Source organism: Leptosomus discolor, chromosome 2, assembly GCF_034619465.1.
Source record: "Leptosomus discolor isolate bLepDis1 chromosome 2, bLepDis1.hap2, whole genome shotgun sequence".
NCBI lineage: Eukaryota > Metazoa > Chordata > Aves > Leptosomiformes > Leptosomidae > Leptosomus > Leptosomus discolor.
The window spans coordinates 102857667-102880001 of record NC_141392.1 but is presented as its reverse complement, the minus strand read 5'-3'; the positions used below and the strand labels follow the sequence as shown (position 1 = coordinate 102880001).

Sequence of the window (22335 nt, the reverse complement as noted above, 5' to 3'; positions counted from 1 at the left end):
ACAGCACTTCATTACCACAGTGTTTCAACTAATATTAAATAGATACTGGTTTTAACAAGCAAAATAATAATTTAATAGCGTGGTATCATGGTAAGTCAGTAAAAGTAGCACATACTAGTGTCATAAAATATATAGTATTATCATTGACAATTTTTTGAAGAACCTCAGTTTTGAAGAAAAATGTTTTACTGTATCATTTCCAGGATAAAATTTGTCAAATATTGAAACAACTTCATCAAAAGTGCTTGTTTCCAACAAAACCTATTTCTAATACAAAAGCTCAGCCAGAATTCATCTGGTCTGTCTGTGACCAATACAAGAGGGCATACCTGGGTCATAACCTCTGAAAGTTAAAAAGAAAAGGGAAAGGAGATGCTGCTGCAGGACTTGCTGACCCAACTAACCTCCGTGGCAGAAGCATATACGAACGCATATATCTCTGCAACTGTAAAGACTAGACCATCCTGATATAAATCTCTGCAAGTGTAAGAAATGGTTTTAGATAGGGCAGGTATTCTGAAGGCATACTAAGGAAAAAATACACAAAATTTTATACAAATCTTAGACTGGGCCATATAATTAACTAGGCAAAAAGTAAGCAGTAACCTCAGGAAATTCTCCTCACTTACACTCAACAGAGAGAGATAGTCTGAAAAGTAATTCTCAAAATTAGTATTTTGTTTAGCTCTCAACAAAACAAAAAAAAAAAAAAAAAAAAAGGCTCAGAAATGTTTATTTAAATAAAAGTTAGGCAACAAGATAAAATGCCAAAACCATGTGCAAGAAGAAGAAAAGATCACAGAAAAAAAACATCAACAATGTGCATTTAACAAAATTTCATCTCAACAGGCATTGGAAGACAGGTCTTCAGATCACCTAACACAAGGAACCATATTCACTTTTCAAGTAATTTGTAAAAATTCCAGTAGACATTACATAGACATTTGGGACAGAACAAAATGATGACAGATTTAAACCTGCGTAAGCGAATATTTTGTCTGTTCTTGTAGCTTATGTAACTGAAATGTTAGACCTGCAGAACCCAAAGGATAACATACAATTGCTATTTCTTGTTGAAAATAGCACTGTGAATGAATCAGCTCAAGGTCTGAGTGATTTTATTCTCCCCAGGGTAGATAAAGCTGTGTTGACACATTAAGGTAAGGCTTGCAGGTAATTCATCCGTCTTTTCTGGTCTGCTAAGTTTCTGGTATAAAATTCATAACGAACAAAATGTGGAAAAAAATATTCTTTTGATTAGGTATTTATTTTCAGGAATTGATGCATCCCTATTAACCATGTAATCATTGATTAAATTAAATAAAAGCTACCACGTGAAGAGATGATTTAGTTACAAATACCTTAAAAGAGATAGCTTCAAAAAACATACATTGCAATTACTGGCTGCTTTTTGAAATGTGTTAAAGATGTTGCCTTCGTTTCTAATTTAAATTAATTCCCAATATAATTGTACACTGACTAAAAGCTGTGTCCACATATCCTTTTAGAAGTGCAGTCAGGATGGGCAAGAAAAGCCAGGAACATTGTTTCTTTGTTGGTTTTACATTTTGTTACTACCCTTTGTCTTTAAATTACTTTTTGATCTCTATATATACACGTGATGGTCAGCTTCAGGACTCAAATTTTATATTTATAATATGTATATGTAAAATGTATTTATATAATCTAACTCATATTTAATGTGTCTGGATGTCTATTTATTCTCTTTTGATGTAATAAACAAATGAAATGTAGACAATTCAGACAAGGGCAAGAAGAGGATTTAAATTTGAAGTCTTAAAATGCTATTTCCCACTCCAGCATGGAGCACATACCAATAAAAATTGTGGTAGCCAGGACAAGAGGATGAATCTCTCTACGTCAGAAATAATTTCTGCAGCAGTGCAGAGCAGGTGGTCTGGGCAAGCGACATTCAGCTTCTAGTTTTTAGTTTGGCCCTTTTTTTCTATCTTTCCTCATTTTAATTTTGTTTTTCTTTATAACATAATTAACTGGTGTAATAAAAATTGTAACATCGATACAGCAATATCAATACACATGCACCTATAAATATACGTGAGAGATCTATATTTAAAAAAAAACAGTTACAGAAGCCTGAAGGAAGGCTGTTTATTTTAAAGTGTTCACACTTTAAACTAAAAAAAAAACCCTGAGAAGCCATTAGCATTAGACAGGTATTTGAGTTATAGAACCAATCTGACCTTTTCAGGGATTTGCCAGTATTTATTGGCACTCCAAGTGACATTTATGTTGTTAAATGAAAAGCTAAATGCCTGAAGCTGCCAATGGAGTAGTTATGAAGACAACACCTGATCACAGAATACTATAAATTGCTTGGCCATAGCTAAACTGCAGAATTCAAGATCTCCTGATGATCACACTAAAAACTTGTTCAGTCTCTGCAGTCAATTCATATAAACCTGTTGCTGAAAATACCTTTTCCAACTCCTTATAAAACTAATTTGTTCAATATTATTTAATCTGCAATGATTCTTATTCTACAAAGCCTTAATGAGAAAATCACCAATGCAACAAATATCAACCGTTAGCCTACAAGTCAGTAATTTCAAATTTTTAAGATGTTTATATTTTTTAATCTTAATAATTTTAGTTATAAATTGTATTTATTTACATGTTCATATACTATTAATTAAATACAATTAATATTCTTAATAATTTATTTCAAATAACATGCTAAGCTTTTTAAATTAACAATCTTTAATGTTACATTTATAATCTAAGCCTACAGATTTGAAGGCTATAATGCTCAAGCCCACAAGGTCCTGACTGCACATTTTATGTACATCTATGTTAGTGAGTGATCACTTCCAGCATCCCCAAGGCTTGACATCACCTGGCAGAGGACTGATTCAGACTGCTGAACGTCAGTATATATAAAAGAGAACTCCAAAGTTCCTCTCTTAAAGAAGGCAGGGATATTTTTAAAGGAACATCAATTGAAGTTTTATTAGCTCAATATCGATAACCATTAAAATGGAAAAATGAATTTATGTTATTAAAGCAAAAGAGAAACTAAGGTATGATTTACTTTCTGAAAAGTGCACCACTTGCACATGCCAGGAATGAAAATTTCTTTAAAATTTTCACAACAGCAATACAGACAACTTCAGTGTCTCAGCTAATTTGCCCATCAACCCTCTTAAACTGAAGTCAGCCAAGCAACATCAATTCCTCTCACATTTTGCATCATTACACATTAAGAACCTTTTTTTCCCTAAGGATGTATTTTTATTTAACTATAGCTCAAAAAGTTGAAGTGACTCCATTTGTTGTGGGACTAGAGTCTGGGGTTGGAAAAGGATAGTCAAACAGAAAAAAGATTTGTATAATGGAAATATAATCCACATTAATAACAAATTAATTATTCATATACATACACTGATTAGCTAACACTCTTTCCTTCTTAGATCATGTATTTTTTTTTTTTGGATTGCTGGAAAATAATTTACTGCCATGAGAATCAGATAAGTTTCTCATCTCAGAGCATGAAAGAAAACATTATTTTCTAAGTTATGGTAGAACAACCCTAAGCTAAAGTAATGTTATATCAGCTACAAGGTATTTTTAATAAATTGTATGTCTCACTTTCAATTTCTCAATTTCCTCAAGGTCACCAAATGGCAATTCCAAATCAATGGAAGTATGCCTGTCCTTGTATAGTTTCCAGGAAAAAAACAGACTTCTCAAGTGAATCATCTGCTACAAGATTTCAAACCTGTAGTTGTTTAGATTCAGAAAGTTCACAGGCCAGAGTAACGTAATTCTATAATTAGACAAAAGCAGAAGTTTAGCCAGGCACTGGCAATCAGATCCAGTAAAAATGATGGCCCAGAAAGTTTGTCCACTTCTTCCCATTTTATAAAACAATCTAATAAAAAATATTATCTCTCCCTAAAAGAAAAATAAAACAGTATGTGCTAAGCTGATGCTATTGAGCAATAGAATCTATCCTGTCTAAATTACTTGATAAGCCCTTAATCAACCAATTCATTTCAACCAGAAAAAAAGTCTGTCTTCTACCAACAACATCTGGAGGATTTTTTTCAATTTTTCCCAAATGCTAGCACATAAAGATGAAATACAGTCCTTGCCATGATAAAACCAGCAAGGAAAAAAAAAAAAAAAAGTTTTCCTTTGTCCCAGAAGATGAAAAAGAAATACAGTTGATGAGGAAGCAATAAGAACAAGAAATGAATGCTTATGCATACATTTGCTACCAGCTAACTGGTCTCTTCAAGGAATAATACTGAAAACAGAGAAGAGACAAAATTCATTATTGGAGTGATAATGAAAAATATGTTCAGAAAGGTAATCTTGTGTATTAATGACAGGCCAAAACTTTTTCACATAATAGGGTTTTCACATAACCAAATTAGCTCAGTCTTTTTTGTTCTTTAAAAAAGGCACAGCATTCACTAACCAATAATGTTGCATCCTGCAATGCTGATGTTGTTTTGCTTTGGTTTTTCCATATCAATTATGTGCAGTTCAAGAAAAATGTAACGCCCACATAGTGTTTGCCCTGTTGATTAAATAATATCCCATGATTAACAAATTGTTCAGATTTCTAGATAAATCAGAAGGAAACTACAGGCAAGGCTGTTTACACTTGCTTTCTCTGTAGGGATCCTAAACAAAAACACCTGCAACAAGAACAACAGATTTTATTGACCCAGTCTGACACAACAAAGGGTAATGTCAGATTTAATAGACAATTTCCCAACTGCACTGTATTTAAAATTTAACAGAAACATAAAAGAGAGGCAAAATCAATTTACTGAAAAAATATACACAAAAATAAAGCACGTTAAATTATCAAAATGAGCTTTCTTCCCATCAACTCTAGCTAAGTGAGGAACATATTTGATACCTCAGCCCTTTCCACGTCCTCTGTCACAAGGTGGCCTGCCCCACGCACCATCAAGCTCACATTTTTCCCTAGTCTTCCTTCCATTGTACCTCTAGAAGCCTTTCTTGATTTTATTATCCCTCTCCAGACTCAACTCCATGTGGGCTTTGGCTTTCCTAAGCCCACCCCTGCATGCTCAGATAGCATCTCTAGAGTCCTCCTGGGTCACCTGACCCTGTTTCCACCTCTTGTATTCTTTCTTTTTCTGAGTTTTGTCAAGAGCACCTTTGTTCATCCATGCAGGCCTCCTGCCACCTTTGCTTGATCTCCTGCTTATCAGGATAGACCATTTCTCAGACTGCAAGCGGTGTTCCCTGAAAACCAACCAGCTCTCCAGGACCACATTCCATGGGATTTACCCAGGCAGAGCAAGCCAAAGTCTGTCCTTCCCAAGTTCAGGTCTGGGATCCTGCTTTTTGTCTTACTCTCTCCTCTGAGTATTCTGAACGGCACCATCTTGTGTTTGCTGCAGCCAAGACAGCACCTGACCTTCACAACCCTGACTAGCTCTCTGTAAAGAATGAAGTGTAGCAGAGCATCTCCCTTTATCGGCCCCTCAGATATTTCTATTAGGAAGTTGTCATCACTGCACTGCAGAAGGCTGGATTGCTTGATATCTGCTATTGTTGCCTTGCTCTTCCAGCAAATATCAGGATAATTAAAGTCACCCATGATGACCAGGGCCTGCAAAAACACAGCTTTTTCAAGTTATCTGAAAAAGGCCTGATCTACTTCTTCCTGATGAGGTAGTCTATAGCAGACATGCACAACAGCGTTGTCCATACTAGTCACCCATTAATCCTGACCCATAAGCTCTCATGTGGCCATCATCCATCTCCAGCTGCTTTCTCACATTATGGGCAACTCCTCCTCCTCACAGACCTGGCCTTTCTTTCCTAACGGGCTTCCATCCATTCATTGCAGCACACCAGTCATGGAATCAATACTGGATTTTTTTCGCTAGAAGTTATGCCCTCATTTGGCTAAAATTAACTCAGGGAATAATTTCAGCTATGCAAGTGCTCAGACTGTATCATCACAGTATTGTTCCAACTGTTTAAGAAATTAATTACGAAATTGTAATAAGGGGTGAGGGAAGACAGCAACATCTGGATTCAGAGCCCTGACTACCTCTGTGGTATGCCCTTTTTTTATTCTGCACGATGCATAAAAACTGAATGATTGAATGGAGAAAATGTCATTTGTCTTAGTATCACTACTTTTAAATAACATACACAGCAAATGCTTCCACATTTTTATTATTTCTGTCACTCCAGTAGTCAGGAAAGCATGAGCTCAATTCAGTGATGCCAAATTGTATGACATTGAGTCATGAGAGGTAGACCTACGGAATCCCCAGCCTGGAACATATTCCCCCGGAATGTGGTGGATACAAAATATTGTTGTATGTTTAACCAGAGCCTTCAAAGGCACTCCTGAAAAGGATAGAGGATTATGAAATACTTGTACACTAAATATAATATAAAACATATTAACCTGCAGGAAATTCTTCAGCTAAAAACAGAATGGGGCCGGGATACTATACGGGGCAGATTTCACACAGTTTTGCCTTTTTCTACATTTTCCTAGGCATCCATTCACACCTAGTGAGATAAATAAGACTCTTGCCCTGAACCAGTATAAGGAATATTTATGTACTTACAACTTTTCAGAGCTGAAAGATGCAGAATTGCACAGGTTTCTTCATATCCCATTTATGCCTGTTACAACTAAGAAATGTTCAAAGACTTCTGAAATTGAATCAGTGTCCTCTGGGATTCCTCAAAGAGTAAAAAAAGGCAGCAAGGCAGCACATTGTCCATTACTGAATTAATTTCTTCTCAAAAATGGCAAGAATTCCCACTCCCTCCAAACACCATGAGTCCTAAATGAGATTTTTTCCTTCCCTTATGGATAACCCAAGCGGGGGACAATTCAGCCCAAACATATATCAAAAAATATTTTCTGGCATTCTAAGTTAAACATACCAGCTTTCAGTACAACTTTAAAAGATAACTTATAAGACATTCAAAAATCCGTTAAATCTCAGGAATAATTAAGAAGAATGGAAACAGTAAGAAATTAATAATGTCAGTTACAACAGGGCTTTTTCATGTTTTTCAAAGCAATAGCATATGATTTGAAAAACAGAAGTTAACTAAATGAACAGACAGCCCATAAAATGGGGTCTTATATTCCAGAAAAAAAATATTGTGCTTTTATCTAGTTATTACCAATAATTCTGATGTGGAAAAACAGCTTCACAGGTTGAAAAGCACATATACTTTTATATTGCTTCAAGCAAGAAAGATGAGGAGTTGAATTATGACACCTTATTTATGCTGTAAGCATAGTGCAAGGATATTTAAAGGAATTTCCACATGGGATGTATCAGTGAAATGATGACGGTCTGTGGTCTCTTCCTTGATAACATTTGTCTATGCTATATTTTGATTATGGTGGTGGTTTTTTTTTACTAGGTTCTCTTATTTAATAAACTCATGTTATGTGGAAATGCTGCTAACATTACTCTAAAGCAAGGCAAAGCTTTGATTTTAAAATCCCTGAGTGCGTAACTGACAGCAAAGCAGACTCACTTCTTACTCAGTGGACTGAGTGGAGGTGTCTGCAAAGCACAGCATAATGTGTCTTAGTAAAGAATGAAGAGAACGCCCGGTTCCTTCTCTGTGACAAGGACAGTAAGCCCGTGCTTCGACGTCAGGGTGTTTTGACATCTGAGAAGTTCAGAAGGCATCCTTCTAGCTACATCAGAGGGAACGATTTCAGTGGCCAACTAAGTTCATCACGGTGGCCAACAGTGTGTATCCCTGTAGAAGGTGGATAGGACAGCTTAAGAAATGATACCACAGGAATCAGGAGATTATTTCCCCCAGCAAAGCTGTCAGAGTAGCTTTCCACTGTCAGTGAATTAACATCTCACTGGAGAACTAGAAATTCTCCACAAAACACACTCTTTCACTACTGGAATAGGTTAGATTTGATTGTAAATATGAAAACAATCTAAATCATATAAAGACCTAGTCTTATCTCTATTTTTACAGGTACCAGAAACATCCATTGAATATCTGTATGTAACAGTCATGAAAATTTTCTTATTCTCATTTTCAAGGACATATTTAGCCTTTCAGCTTCCTATATTTCAATTTTTGTCTCCTCCAAACTCCTTCAAATCTTCTTCCAAATAAATACATAGCTTCTCTTCCACATGATAATTCCATTTTCCTTTATTAATCCCTACTTATGAAACAACTGCCCAGTTCTTGTGTAGCAAATATACATAAATGTCCCTTAAGAAAGCATAACTCTTAGCAGAATCATTCTTATTTGAGTATACTTTGTTATTTTGAAAGGTCACAGCATTGCAGCCTGAATATAATATATTTGAAAAAGAGGGAAATAGAAGCAACTATGTGTTGCATTACCTACTAGCCCAGTTCAGAAGAGGAACATTTTTCCTTTGATAATACATTCAGATTAATGTTTAAGAGTAATGAATTTTCAGAATAAAGATTAAAATCAAATGTTTTCAACAAAGCGTTAATACTGACACTTGTACTTCAAGCACATGACTAGAGCACTGATGGACTTAAAACTGCTTCATAAAATGTTTTCAATTCCAGAAGTTATAATGGCAAGACAAGATCTTGTGTCTACGCCTACATATGAATTCGGCAACTGTGCAGGAGAGCATACAGAAAGAGAAAAAGGTTCCTCTGGGGAGGAAAGCTTTTCTTTAAATCTTAAGATGCACTGGAAAGCATTAAACCATAAACTTTATAACCTTTCCTGTTGATTAAACTAAAAACTCACTAGACTGATCTTCAATTAAAAAAAAAAAAAAAGTTTAGAGAAGTTGAAAGTGAAAATGACAACAGAAATGTACGTATGGCGGAACATCAGGACTGCTGTGATTTTTGTTTTATCCTTATCAGAAAATGAGGCTTCAGACAGAGAGATTCCAACCATATCCATTACAAAGAGGTTTCAGTGGAAGATGAAATAAAATTGTACCTAAAACATCTCATCCCCTCTCTCCTTTATTGGTGCAATTTCAGTAACAACCCTTTGAAAATATTAGGACTGCAGGTAAACAACTAATGAGGCTCTGGCCTGAGGCTGAGCTAACTAAAAAGGACATGAGAAACTACAGGACATGATATAAAAAATTGGTGGATGAAACAGATAACAATGTTAGAAGCCGACAAAAGTTATTGGTCAGACTGTGAAGGATGGATGGATTTCACAGGTAGTTAAGGGGAAGTTATGGGTGAAGCAGCTGGACTTCACAGATACCTGAGGGGAGAACTGAGGACATTTTTGAAAATACGGTCTTCCAAGGCCAGTAGTACGTAAGCAACAGTACCACATACAGCCAAGACTACCTCTGTAATAGTATCAAAACATCAGTCGTAAGCACCGATATAGCAAAACTGAGACCAGTAGAAAAAGTGATTACTATCACGTCGTTTACTTGAGAGGAGACTGGCGTGGAGAAAGGGAGGTATAAAGAGAGGAAAAAGGTGAGTTGAGAAACAGGAAAAGGGACAATAAGGTGTGCAGTTAGTGCTACGGAGGAGTAACTGCCAAGCAACCTTGTGCTTGACCACCGCAACCAGAATCAAAGCAATAAACGGAACTCATTGTTCTGTGCACATCACACAAATACATTTATTTCTGTGGTCAGGAGGAGGGAAGGTGGAGAGAAAGGGAAGAGGCGTGTTTTCCCTGGCTCAGGAGAGAGCCCCTGGAAGGACAAATCGAGCACCCTGGCCTCACTGCGTCAGTGCCCATTCCAGCCTGAGGTGCTGGCATGTATCAACCACTTCCTAAACAGAGTACTAAATTCATAACAAGTGATAGGCATAAATTCATATACACAAAAATTTGTCTCAGTCAGGTCTGGGGTTTTGACTATATGATACTCTCACATGTCACTGCTCTATTTTCAGTGAAATTATTTCTTGATAGATTAACATAACTACCTAATGTATATTTCTAGATGTCTCTATCTCAATGAATTGAGAATGGCCACATTGTATGGGTAGTGTCAAGTAATCACAAAATACTTATAGTCAATGAAGAACTGGATATTTTGGTTATGATTCATGTGACCAATTTGATATCTACAGTAGGGAAGGTGAATCACCACTAGGCATTTTCATTTTCTGTTTATTATCTATGAAGGAAACCTAAAGTCATCATCTCAGATATAGACCTTAACTAGATTTCAGCTGTCTGTGTTTTGTCAGATCAATCACTACCTAAGTGTACTTAATTGTCACAAAAATACCTCAAATGAATCTGTTTCATAAAGAACTGAGTATGTTAGTGATCCCCATTTACTCTTCTTGATTGCTTTATATCCTGCCTTCTCCTATCAAAAAAGTTTTAATTTTTTTAAGGATATCTCAGGTGTCAGTAAATTCAAATGCTTCAGCTGGAAACGCATAAAAAAATTATTTTTTAAAAAAAGAAAGATAAATTCCTTCCCACTGCTCCTCCTTCTTATAATGAAGAGGAGCTAACTCTTAACTGTTTTAGCCATCAAACATGCCAGTGTGCCTCAGGAGCGTAGAGAGATGATCACAAAGGGAGGCCGATGGTGACTTTAAAGGTCAATATTCAACAATTTAAACTCCAGAATTTTATTTATTCCAGATATATTTATCTCTTAATAAAATAATAATGACCACACCAGCACAACTGGATTTAAAAATGAACTTACAAACCTGGGATTACATACAGGGTTATATAGAGATACAGAAAAGCACCTAGGAAATTAGGAGACAATTACCAACTCAAGCCCCTATCTGTCTTGTCTCTAGAGTCATAACCACCACTTTCACTGCTCAGTTCCTAAGCAAGTTTATGTTTCTGACCATAATATCAATGATTCTGAACCTGTAGAATGACCAGTAAATGTGAAGACAAAACACCAAGACTACTGTTTTCTGGAACAAAGCTTTTGTCCATGTGGGTCTATAAAAATCCTAGTCTGTGCTTCTCCTAGGAAATAACAGCTAACGTAATAACGTTAAGTTCATTATATTGTCCATATAAGGAATTTATAACACAAAAGAAAAGCAGCACCAGCTGAATCTAAGTGATAAATTTAGAAAACTTCCACCTACAGTTGCATTTTATAACTAACTTCAGAAACCTGGCAATACAGCTCTATGACTCCTCTAGCTGCTGGGACAAAAAAAGTGTGTATATGCATTTACAACTCTAAAATGTATCTTTTCGATAATAGCATTACATTAGGCAAATAGTATATGAATCTTTTTTAAAACATCACATACAAACTTTTAGTACTTTTGTTTTCTTCTCATATGTAAAATGTAGGATTTAGAAGGGAAAACGTACACATGTACATAATTAACACCTGAAAATAAGTAACATTCTTTAATACAAAATAACCCATTCATTTTATACAGTAATGAAAAATCCTACAAAGAAATAACATTTTTTAAAAGGGAACGGAGAACAGTTTTTACATATTTCAAGGATAAGCAGTAACTGTAACAAGCTTAGTTATATTATTTCCTGCATTTCCACACTGATTTGTTGCCAGACTTGCACTATTTACAAGAAAATAAATATTTATTGCTGTCCCTGAAATATAAGATCAGTGCTTTTGCTAACAAAAGAGGATAACTGAGGGAAAACTGCATGGATCTTAGTCTGATGTTTCCAACTGTATGAGTGACTTTCTTGACTAACAGCAAAAATAAGGAGAAATTTTTCCTACATCAAATGCACCATATCAAAGTTCAGACAACAGTACCTAGTACTTAAGTATGAATTCAGATAGGCTTATTGTTAATCACTTGCCAACACATGGGATTTTAATGCAGACTTTGTTTTTCAAAGTTGGGTAAAGTGCCAAGAGGTGTTACATAAGGTGGTATTCTAAAGCTCATAAAAAAAATTAATTTCCATCTAGGACAAGCTAGATATTAGGTAAGTCAATCAGCAAACCAGTTGCAGATCTAAAACTACTTTGATTAAAGGCATGTGTGGTTTATTACTCTTGTTTGAATTGTCTTCATGTGGACAATCATAATCATATTTAACTACTCTGAAGCTTCCTCTCTTACTACTTGATGGGTTATATGATTAAGAACTAATCACCACAAACACAAGGACCTGGTGAGAAGCAGACCCAGGGAAGGCAGGGGCACCTCAATACCCCAGTCAGGGACACAACCCCCACCCTAGGACCCCACGGGGTTTTCTCAGGTGAGCCTCAGCTCTGGCGTCCAGGGGACAACCCATACCAGGAGTCAGTGGGGGCAGCTCTTCAATCACCTCACAGACTGAGGAGGATTCCTGCTCAGGGGTACGGGGCTCATCATGGGGTGCAGAAAAATAGCATTTGGGGACTGTGCAAGGCTGGTTATGGAAAGTTTGAAGAAGGATTAAAGGTGGGAAAAGGGAAGGATCAAGATAGTTTGTGGAAGACCGACCATGGGAAGAGACAGGACAGAGGGAATAAAATGGTCCCTGGTTATTATGCTTGCCTGGCCATGCCCTGCGCCTCACCAGCACAGTGAGCTGCAGCCATCTGGCACCGATCAAGCTACCAGGTTTGGCTAACCCTACCATTAATGATGTCTAAAATTCATTTATAACTGTAGTTTCACACACGCTAAAATCTAGTAAAATATTTTTGAACAATAGCATTTTGAAGAACAGCTATGTGAAGCAAAACCTAAATCCTGACTAATCTTAAGTATTCTCTCTGCTTAGTACAGCTATGGTGTCTTGCAGTATAAGGACCTCAATATACCACAGACTCTAAGGATTGACTCAAATTCATGGAAAACCCACAATCATTTGGTAACTTCTTGTAGCAATGCAAGCTGTAGAACAAAGTATTTCACAGGCGTTACAGAAGTCACCATAGGAACCAATTTCACAGTGAAGAAAAAGTGGATTTTACCTCAGATACTACTGAGGGAAGTCCTCCTCAGAACTTTATAAATCTTTGCAGTCTTTTCCTGAGGCTTGTTTTACTCTTGTACTAAGCACAGAAAGTGGTTGTGCTAGGACAAGGCCCAGCACTATAACATGCAGAGACAAAATATTTCACACTGTGTGGTCACCCTGAACAGTAATTTCCCCAGCTATTCCTAAATTTGCAGAGATGGACCTATTGCAACTCAAGCTAAGCACAAAAACTAACATACAGAAGAAAGTTACAGTCTTCTATAAGCTAATGACTGACTGTTCATTTTCTTTTTTTTTTTTTTTTCATTTTCCAATGCATATCAGCTCAATAGTTTTGTTAGCATCATCTTGATAATGAAAAACCTATACAGTTCTTGTTCCGTAAGATAATGCTCTCTCCAATGTGCTACACTCCACCGGCTTGTATACGTGTATGCCTGCATACACACATTGTCTGTATACTTAAGAGTTTATATTTTGGTTAGGCACAGGACTGGCTTAAACTGAAAAGCTAAATCTAATTAATTAGCAAAGAGAAATTAAGTATTCTTCCTCTTAAGTCCCTTGACAGGTCTGATTTAATAGTTATTCTAACATTCCACACTAGGGACTGGGTTGCCACCACTTACCATTTCTATTAATTGCATGTGGGTCAAACCTACATTTAGGAAAAGATTGCAGTAAACACCAGCGGCTGCAACACTCTACAGTCTCTAACGGAAAGTGAGCTAAGGACTAAGGTTATGCAAAGGACTTAAGCATGTGCTGGGAAGAACACAGATCTGTAATCTAATAATTAGTGTATCTGGGTTTAGGTTCTATTTCCTATCTCAAGGAATTTTTTATTCATTCAATAAAGGTTCAATATATAATTAATCAGTCCTATGAGCAGGGATTGGAAACTTCAGTTTCCAAGTCCGCATGTGAATGTTAGAGTTATAAAACATAAAGTTGTACTTCTTCTTTCTTGCATCCTTTATTGCCTGATGAAATTGGAACACTGCACAGTGGCAAAGCTTCAGCAAGAACAGAATGTGTCTCTACTTCAAATGGCCACAGAGAGGCCATAAAATTAAGTTCCTGGGAAGTTAGAAATTTAAGTTTTGACATCCTTAAGCAGATGAAAAATCAGAACCTGGATTTCCCATTGCAATATGTTAACGTCTAGCAGGCAGCTAAGCTTGACACAGCTGCTTGCTCACTTCCCCCACTCCCAGTGGGACAAGCAAAGAGGAAAGGAAGAGTAAAAGCAAGAAAACTTGGGGGTCAAGATGAACACAGTTTAATGAGTGAAGGAACAGTGGAAGAAGAGAGAAAGAAAACAAAAGAAGTGATGCAAAGGCAATCACTCTTCACCTTCCACAGACAGACTGATGCCTAGCCAGTTCTTGAGCAAATTATGGCTAACACCTCTAAACACCGCTCTGCTCCATTTTATTGCTGAGCACAATGTTATATGGTATGGAGTATGTCTTTGGTTAGTCCAGGTCATCTGTCTGGTTGTGTTCCATCCCAGCCTCTTGAGCACATCTCAGTCTGTTTACTGAGGGGCAGAGTGAGAAACAGAGATGTCCTTGATGTCATACACACTGTTCAGCAACAGCTAAAACACCTGTGTTATCAACACTGTTTTAGCTGCAAATCTAAAACACAGCACCATAAGAGCTGCTATGAAGAAAATTAACTCCATCCCAGACAGACTCAGTACACCCATTTACAGAGTAAAAGCTCAGGCAGTAGGCAGCATGTAGGATGGAGAAAACAAAACTACCTTCACCTTTTGCAGGGAGTGAGTAAGCCTGTAAAATGGCTGTACACATCCAACAGCACCAGAGGATTCTGAGGTAAACGAGATGAGTGAGTCCCAAGAGAGAAAACCTGCAGCCTTCCAGGTCACTGTATTTTAGATATCCTTATTGCTTTTGGCTAGATTTTTCGTTCTGTTAGCACCCTTGTATGCAAGAGAACTGATATCTAACATAAATGTGTGAAAGTCAGGAACTGAAACAACAAATTTTTCAGCTGACTTTATGCATAAACAGTCTGTCAGTGTCTGTAAGTGGGAAAAGTCTCTCTGAACTTTTTCCATGTTTTACCACAGCCTTTGCAAGAGTTCTGCTTGGAGAAATAATGAAGTAGGGAAACAAAGAACAAAACAAATCCTAAGAGCTATGTACTTGTAAATTTATGTATCATAATTTGTGGGGAGGGGGGATATTCTGTAGGTACTGAAGTAGACTGCACCAGCACTTCTTCAGACAAAAAATGCTAGTGATACCTGAACTGCACAAGATGCATTTTTTAGTGCTGGGATTAGTGGGGACTGACTTCCCTCTTTGATATGCTCCTACAAACCTTGAAGAAAGAAGTGAAAAATTGTCTTAGTAGACACGAACTACAGAATCTTTTTCAATTTCCCCACAAACAAATAATCTTTAAATGAAATTGCATTATTGTTAGAAGGAAACACTTTCTCATCCACTTGAAATTTCAGTTGGCAGGTATTTGCCTCAGAAAATTTAGCTTTAAGAAAGGCTTGTATGAGCCCAGCTGTTGGGAACACCCATACAAGTACTCTGATCACAAACTCCTTCTCATGGAGACATTTGCTACAAGGTTAGTGAGAGTCTGAAGAAGCCATAGCAACATGTTAACCAAAATTGAAAATATATCCTGTAAAGTATTAAATATTTTGCTATATTTGCATGTCCTCAAGTCACTGAAATGTTCACTAATAGATGCCTCCATTTAGAGACCTTTTTCATAACTTTGTTCTACCTGGAGTATAACAATTTCTTACTGTACCTGTTAAACTTATACAGTAAGAGAATAATCACCTATCAACAAAATAATTTTTTTAAAGAATAAATGATAGAAGAGCATTTATTGTCTCCCCATGACTTGCGAACAGAATGTTTGCTTTGCTGTGCTTCACCACAGCCTTTCATGATATACAACAGAAACTGTTCAGGACATCACTAAGGATACATATTAGTTTCTGTTCAAGATTCCTGTTCAAACATGCACACATATATAAGTATCCAACTAGTTAAAGTAAATTAAGTATCTTTTATACCCCATAAATATATTTCCTTCAGCTTAGAAATCTCTACTTATTTCAGGATTTGGAAAAAAAAAATAAACTAAATTCTCTACACTATTCCCAACTGCTCTTCAATGCACTGGGTAAAAATCAAAATATCATGTTTTTGACCAAAGCTAATGTAACACAGTCTTCCATGAAACTGATAATACCTAACAAACATCCACCAGGAAAAAAAAAAAAAAAAAAAGGTTTCTACTTTCTATTTTACAAGGCTATTTGAGCAGTTATTTTCTTTGGTATTGCATTTGTCAGAGTTGTTCAGATTTAATATCTGTAACAGCTTCCTAATTGACTTGATATTTTTATTAAAACTACATCCTTTACACTTGAGCTTAAATACACTTAATCGTAGTCTAAAACTTGCTTAATTTAGTGTTGTTCAGATGAATTTTCTATCACATCTACAGAATAAAAATTAAAATCATCAGCCACACGTAAAATTTTAGTCTGTCAGCATGCTGTTAGTTTACAGTATATTGCCCTCTAGAACACAAACAGATATTTGTATCTCCTTCGTGAAATCTCAATCAAATGAATACTTTAATTGCAATGTCACAGTGGTAAACCTACTGTGAAACATTAGTGCTACACAATTCTAAAATACTCTTAACTGTTTAAAGGGAGGTGCACTGCAGTTAGCAAATTGAAAGACTGATATTAAAAAAGTAAAAATTGCTATCTGCCTCATGTGCTTACTAAGGTGTAAGCGCAAAGTTCTCAAATGAGGGATTTCACTACATTCACTGAACCACAGCTCCTACTAACAAACCTTACGCCATTGCCGGGGTAAGGGCAGGTACTGAGGGATAGAGACACACAGAAGGGATACAGACACACAGAAGCAGTAACGGTGAGGACCTAAGAAAGGCTGGAGGTGAAGTCAGAAGGCAGGACGACTTCTCTGTCAAGAATGAATACATTTCATAATCTCTTGGAAAACACTAAAAGGAAGCTCTTACTAAAAAATAAGTAGTCACACTGATTACTGTGACATTATTTGTACGTGACAGTTTATCAGTTTTGTTATCAAGCTTTAAAAATAACATTTCTACGAATTACAATTTTGACATTTTAAACTAAGGATTTCATCAGAACTTTTAGTTTGATGAGGCGAAAGCTGTCATTTGTCCCTGTAATACTGAACTCTCTTTGACCTTCATGAAATCAGCTCTTGGCATGCAGTGTAGATCAGAATGTTTTAAAAGTCAATATGGACCAAAGAGTCAGTATTCTGGCTGTAATCAATACCTTGTTAGCGAAAGACTATGAAGTATTATTTTAAAGGTTACTTTTGGGAAATTTACCTACCTACCTATCTACCTTTTCAAAGGAAAATTCACCATAATATACAGTAGATTCACACACACCAAGTATATTAAAGTATTTCAGTAACATTCAAAAATACATGAGGAAGACACTCCATATACTACAGGTCATCTATTGAAGAAGACAGAGACTGAATGACTCGGCCAAGGCTGCACAGGAAGCTTGTGATAACTGAATCCAGACTTGGCTGTAATTTTTCTTTTTTCTACATTGTGAGTGCTTTTTTCTACATCGGCTGTTTTTTTCTACATTCTGAGTCCACTTGCAAATTCTTTGAGAGACAGAACGACTTCATTCAAGTCTCAGCCTACCTTCTGCCTCTCCAGACTGCCAGAGCTGACCAGCTGCAGGAATCAGTACACCTCCTGGGAGACAAAGTGCTTGAGGGATTTGTACTTCCTCCAACACAGTGAGAGCTGGAATTAATGTGAATTAATGTGAAATAAGGATGCAATCTGTCGGTCAGTGTGTGCACACAACTCTCTCAAACAAGGGTACACACTTTCTAAACTTAAACAAAGACTTGATAACTTTCTTGATATTACTCCCTGCCAAATTTGCCTGATGATACTCCAGCAAAAAAGCCCTTTTGTTACACTAAATAGCTTCCCAACATTCAGTACTATAATGGTTCTGATGCACAATCATGAGCAAATTCTATTTTCAAAACATGTCTGATGAGTTATCGACTTATATGAAGGAAGATATAATGGCTGGATATGCTACAATTCTTACTCTTTTTATCTTAAACAGTGAATGTGTTGTAAAGCAAATCCATTCTTTATGAAATTAAGAATCTAAAAGTACAGAGAAGACTAAGAATGGCTGTTTTCTGTGAGCAGATGGACACAAACAAGTACATGCTTAGTTGACAGACACTATTTTATTGAAAGAGAAAAAAAGGGATAAAAAAGTAAAACTAAACAGAAGCAGCCTTCACCATGAAAATATGACAACTAAAAGAAAAAGTAAGCCTTTCAAATTGATAGAAAACCAGAATATAGTGATAGACTTACAAAACAGATTCTGGCCCAATTGCACATCAGCTTCTGATCAGAGGCTGAAGGGAATTGAAGCACTTGAAAAAACAATCTTTAATCAGTACCGAAAATCATCAAAGGCAGTTCTACTTGCCTCACAAAAAAATACATCCATGTCTGAAATAAATGAAGTGTCCAAGGCAGGCTTCGTATAGGAAACCAGTCCAACCGTAACACCTCTGTCACCTCAGTGTGACATGTCATAGTCATTATGGTAGAGAAAGATCCCTTTGGAAAGCGGCATGCTCTCTGTTGCACAGGCATGACCTAGAATACTAGAAAGTTGGTGAGCAGCTCTGAAGTGTGTGAACAAGCCAAGACCAAACAGAGAAAAAGAACAATGAAAATACAGAGCTAACTGACAGCAAAGTAAAAACAAAACAAAACAAAACACTTTTTCCATCACAAATCAAACTATATTGTTCTTCTAGAACAACACTGAAATTGTTATGATTTAAGCAAACAGTGGGCTACTACCACAGGATCACCCTCGAGAAAGCCACAAAGGATTTCAGCCTCTCTGGAACCCTTGTAGCTTCAATCTGTGACTATATTAATCTGTGCAATTTCATCTAAATCAGTTATCCTCATATCAAGATTAAGGCTGCATGGAAATAACACTGTAATAATTTTATCACTATTCTGTAAGACCCAGTTTCTGAGATAGGCTTTTTAGTTGTATGGAACAAGGAAAGGTTGCATCTATCTGATGTCAGTTCCATACTGCCTGCAATCAGGAGGAAGAGTAAAACTCCCAGTTAAGAAAAGTCCCCCATATTGCCACCAACATATAAACACCAGCTCTAATTATATGTCTGAATCTTTCTGGTTCCATTCACTGCCTACATATTTCTTATATAATTTACCACAGAATCATTTTCCTCAAGTTCGAATTGTCAAATATAATCCTTTATAGACAGGATTCAGGCTGCAGTTCACAGATACAAAATGCCTCACAGAAGTAAGTCCAGCTTCAGTTTGCATTTGATATTCAGTTCCTTCTAAAAACAATGACAGAAGTCACAGTTCACACTCAATTCATTTCACACAGATTGTTTTTCTACCACTCTCTTCTGAAATCTATAGATATCTTTTGTCATGCCTCCTCCTAAAGCAAAGCAAGCTTTTTCCTTCTCTCCTTCTTTCCTTCTGTCCCGCAGCCTGTTAAATCTGTTGGCTTTTAGACTTGCTCACTAAAGTCCCCAAGCTGCCTGATAAGAAAATGTTGAATCTTGGTGATAGTTCTCAATTCTGTTTTGGTATGTCCTTATGTCCTTACATGGGAGTTATTGTCTTATTCTGTACAACAGTCTCTATTGACTGAAAACAAAACAGGTGTACAAAACCCCAATGATTATAATTATAAGCTAATAATTATAAATACAGCAAAAATTACAAACATCATAACTCTCAATTAAACGGGGGTTTTCACAGGTTTATTGCACAGCCCACTAGTAGCAATAGTGGTATCTCATTGCTAATCAAAAGGCAAAGCTACATTAGAAACCAGTATCATCAAGAGACAGGTAGGTGTTGTACTTAGGGACATGGTTTAGTGGTGTTGATAGAGCTAGGACAAAGGTTGGACTCAATGATCTTGAAGGTCTCTTCCAACCAAAACTGTTCTATGATTCTAGGATTAGGAATCCAGCAAAAAAAAAAAAACAGTAAAAATTACAGGGAAATACTCTCTCACATGTGTTACACATATGCTTTATACTACACTTGTCAATCAAGTTTTTGGTCCCACATCCATACAACTACTCTGATCAACAGTGATGGAAAGAATACCACAAAAGATGGTCAAAAAGGAAGGGAACCATGAGACGATACCATACTGGAAACCTTAAAGACATCACAGATGTTTAGTCTATCACCAGTTTAAATGTATCATGTTCCTGAAAGTAACCCATGTGTACCAGCAAGTGTGGGTATACATTTCATCAAATCCATAAATACACAACACCAAAGAAACAGAGTACAAAGCAAACAGGAAAGATTTGCTCAAACATGAAAACATCAAATCACCCCCATTACATTTGAAGAAATATCATAACTGATTAGCAAGTAACCACTCTGCTAAAAAAAGAGAGTTTACATAAATACAAAAGAACATCTTGATATAGATTTCAAGAAGGAAGAGTATGTTGACCTTAATATATGTTAACCCTAGCTGTACATGGAATTTTTGTATTCTGATTTACGTTTGCTCTCATTGAATATATGAAAGGGGTATTAATGTAGTCGTTTTTTTCTACAGCTTCCCAAATGCAGATAGTGAAAAAGAACAGCATATATGAAGGAAAAAGTACAGCATATATGAAGGAAAAAGTAAAGATGTTCTGAACTGCCTCAGTATTCACTCTCCTACTATTGCTAAATTGCATGGTTCCCATGTGTTGAACGCATCTGTGTCTAGATATGTAAAATCCACACATCTAGTATGAAATTTTTTACTGCAGTTATTTGTTCATCACTATCCCTAGCTCCTGGTATTTTAACCACTCTTCTTCCAGTTTGTTCTTAGTTTTTTATAAATAGTTATAGCTGTAAATTTGGCACAATTAGATAAGACTTGGCTTTCTGCTAAGCTTTTCAATTTTCTTCCTTTTAGTTATTAATTTCTCAAATCTTTGAATGGTGTTCTTATTCCCTAGAACTCAGAGAACTTCTACCCCCACTGCAATTCTGAGTTTACTCCAGGAGGAATGTCAAAAATGGCCAGAAAACTCTGTCCATGACAAAATTAACAAAATAGTATTAAGATTTGAATAAGATGTGCCTTGCTCTATACTTGAGTCACCCAAACATAGAAGGGTTTTTTGTATTATTGTAGTAGTCTGCAACTAAGTTTTGTAGGAATTATTCCAAATATATTAGTGTTCTGCTTTTAATATCGAGAAAGACAAATTATTTTAATATACTGCTATTATGGTTAGTAGGAAAACAGCTCAATATTGCTAATTAAGCTATTTGTCAGATCCTCTGTTTTGGTTTTATTATATACGTGGGCATTTTGGGTTTTTTTCCCTAAACCATTAGGAATATAAAAACAAATCAGCTAATGTTCTGTTAGCACACTATTTACCCCCAGAGTACACTATTATGAATAAGTACAGGGTATGAAAGGATGTCTTAAAAATTTAATTTAATCTAAAGGTCTTCACACATGTAGCTTTTGTTTGAGCATGCCACTGGAGCAGAGTGTGGTTCCAGGTATATTAAATACACAGAACATACATTTAATAAATTAGATTATCAGACAGATATGGGGAAATAATCTAATCTAATTTAATTTAAGAATTTTCGTAATAACTGCAGTTTCTGAAACACTGAGGCTTTGGTTTGATGTTTTTTGGTTGTTTTTTTTTTGTTGTTTTTTTTTTTTTAATAAAGAAGAAAGGCCCTAGAAAAAAATATATTATAATTTTCAATAGCATTGTTGGGTGTTAGTCAGTATTTCCTGTGGGCATAAAAACAGAATTTTATCATGTAAAAATCTACCAGAAATTTAGCTGTTTTCTCTTATCTATTAGTATCTGCATAATCACTCCAGTTAAAACCAAAAACAAACCCAAATGCATTCATAAAGAAGCAAAATAGTCTTATTTGCTTTTTTTTTTCTTAAAATAAGCTATAGTGATTCCAGTGAAGCATTGTCAGGGATAAATGTAGCCAATAGCGGTAACTTCCCAACTTCTATTAGTTTTAATGACGTTGGCAAGGCTGATTTCTTGCACATCATACAGAATACTTAGTTCTAATGGTCTATATTATACTCAATTAAATCAAGAAGTAAGTTCAAAAGCAGCTGACTAACATGTTTAAGGTCAGATTTCATGCTTTGTCAGTTGCTTTTTTATTTCACATATTCTTCTATTACATTTATTTTTTTAGTTTCTTTCCAAATTATCTATAGACTTAAATGTGACTTCACA

General features: G+C 36.0%; 1 protein-coding gene across 1 annotated transcript in view; it reads right to left on the bottom strand.

Annotated features, from left to right (window-relative positions):
- The window catches only part of CSMD1 (CUB and Sushi multiple domains 1), a 1224748-nt gene that overhangs the window by 570609 nt on the left and 631804 nt on the right, over positions 1 to 22335 (bottom strand). The window lies entirely within an intron of this gene.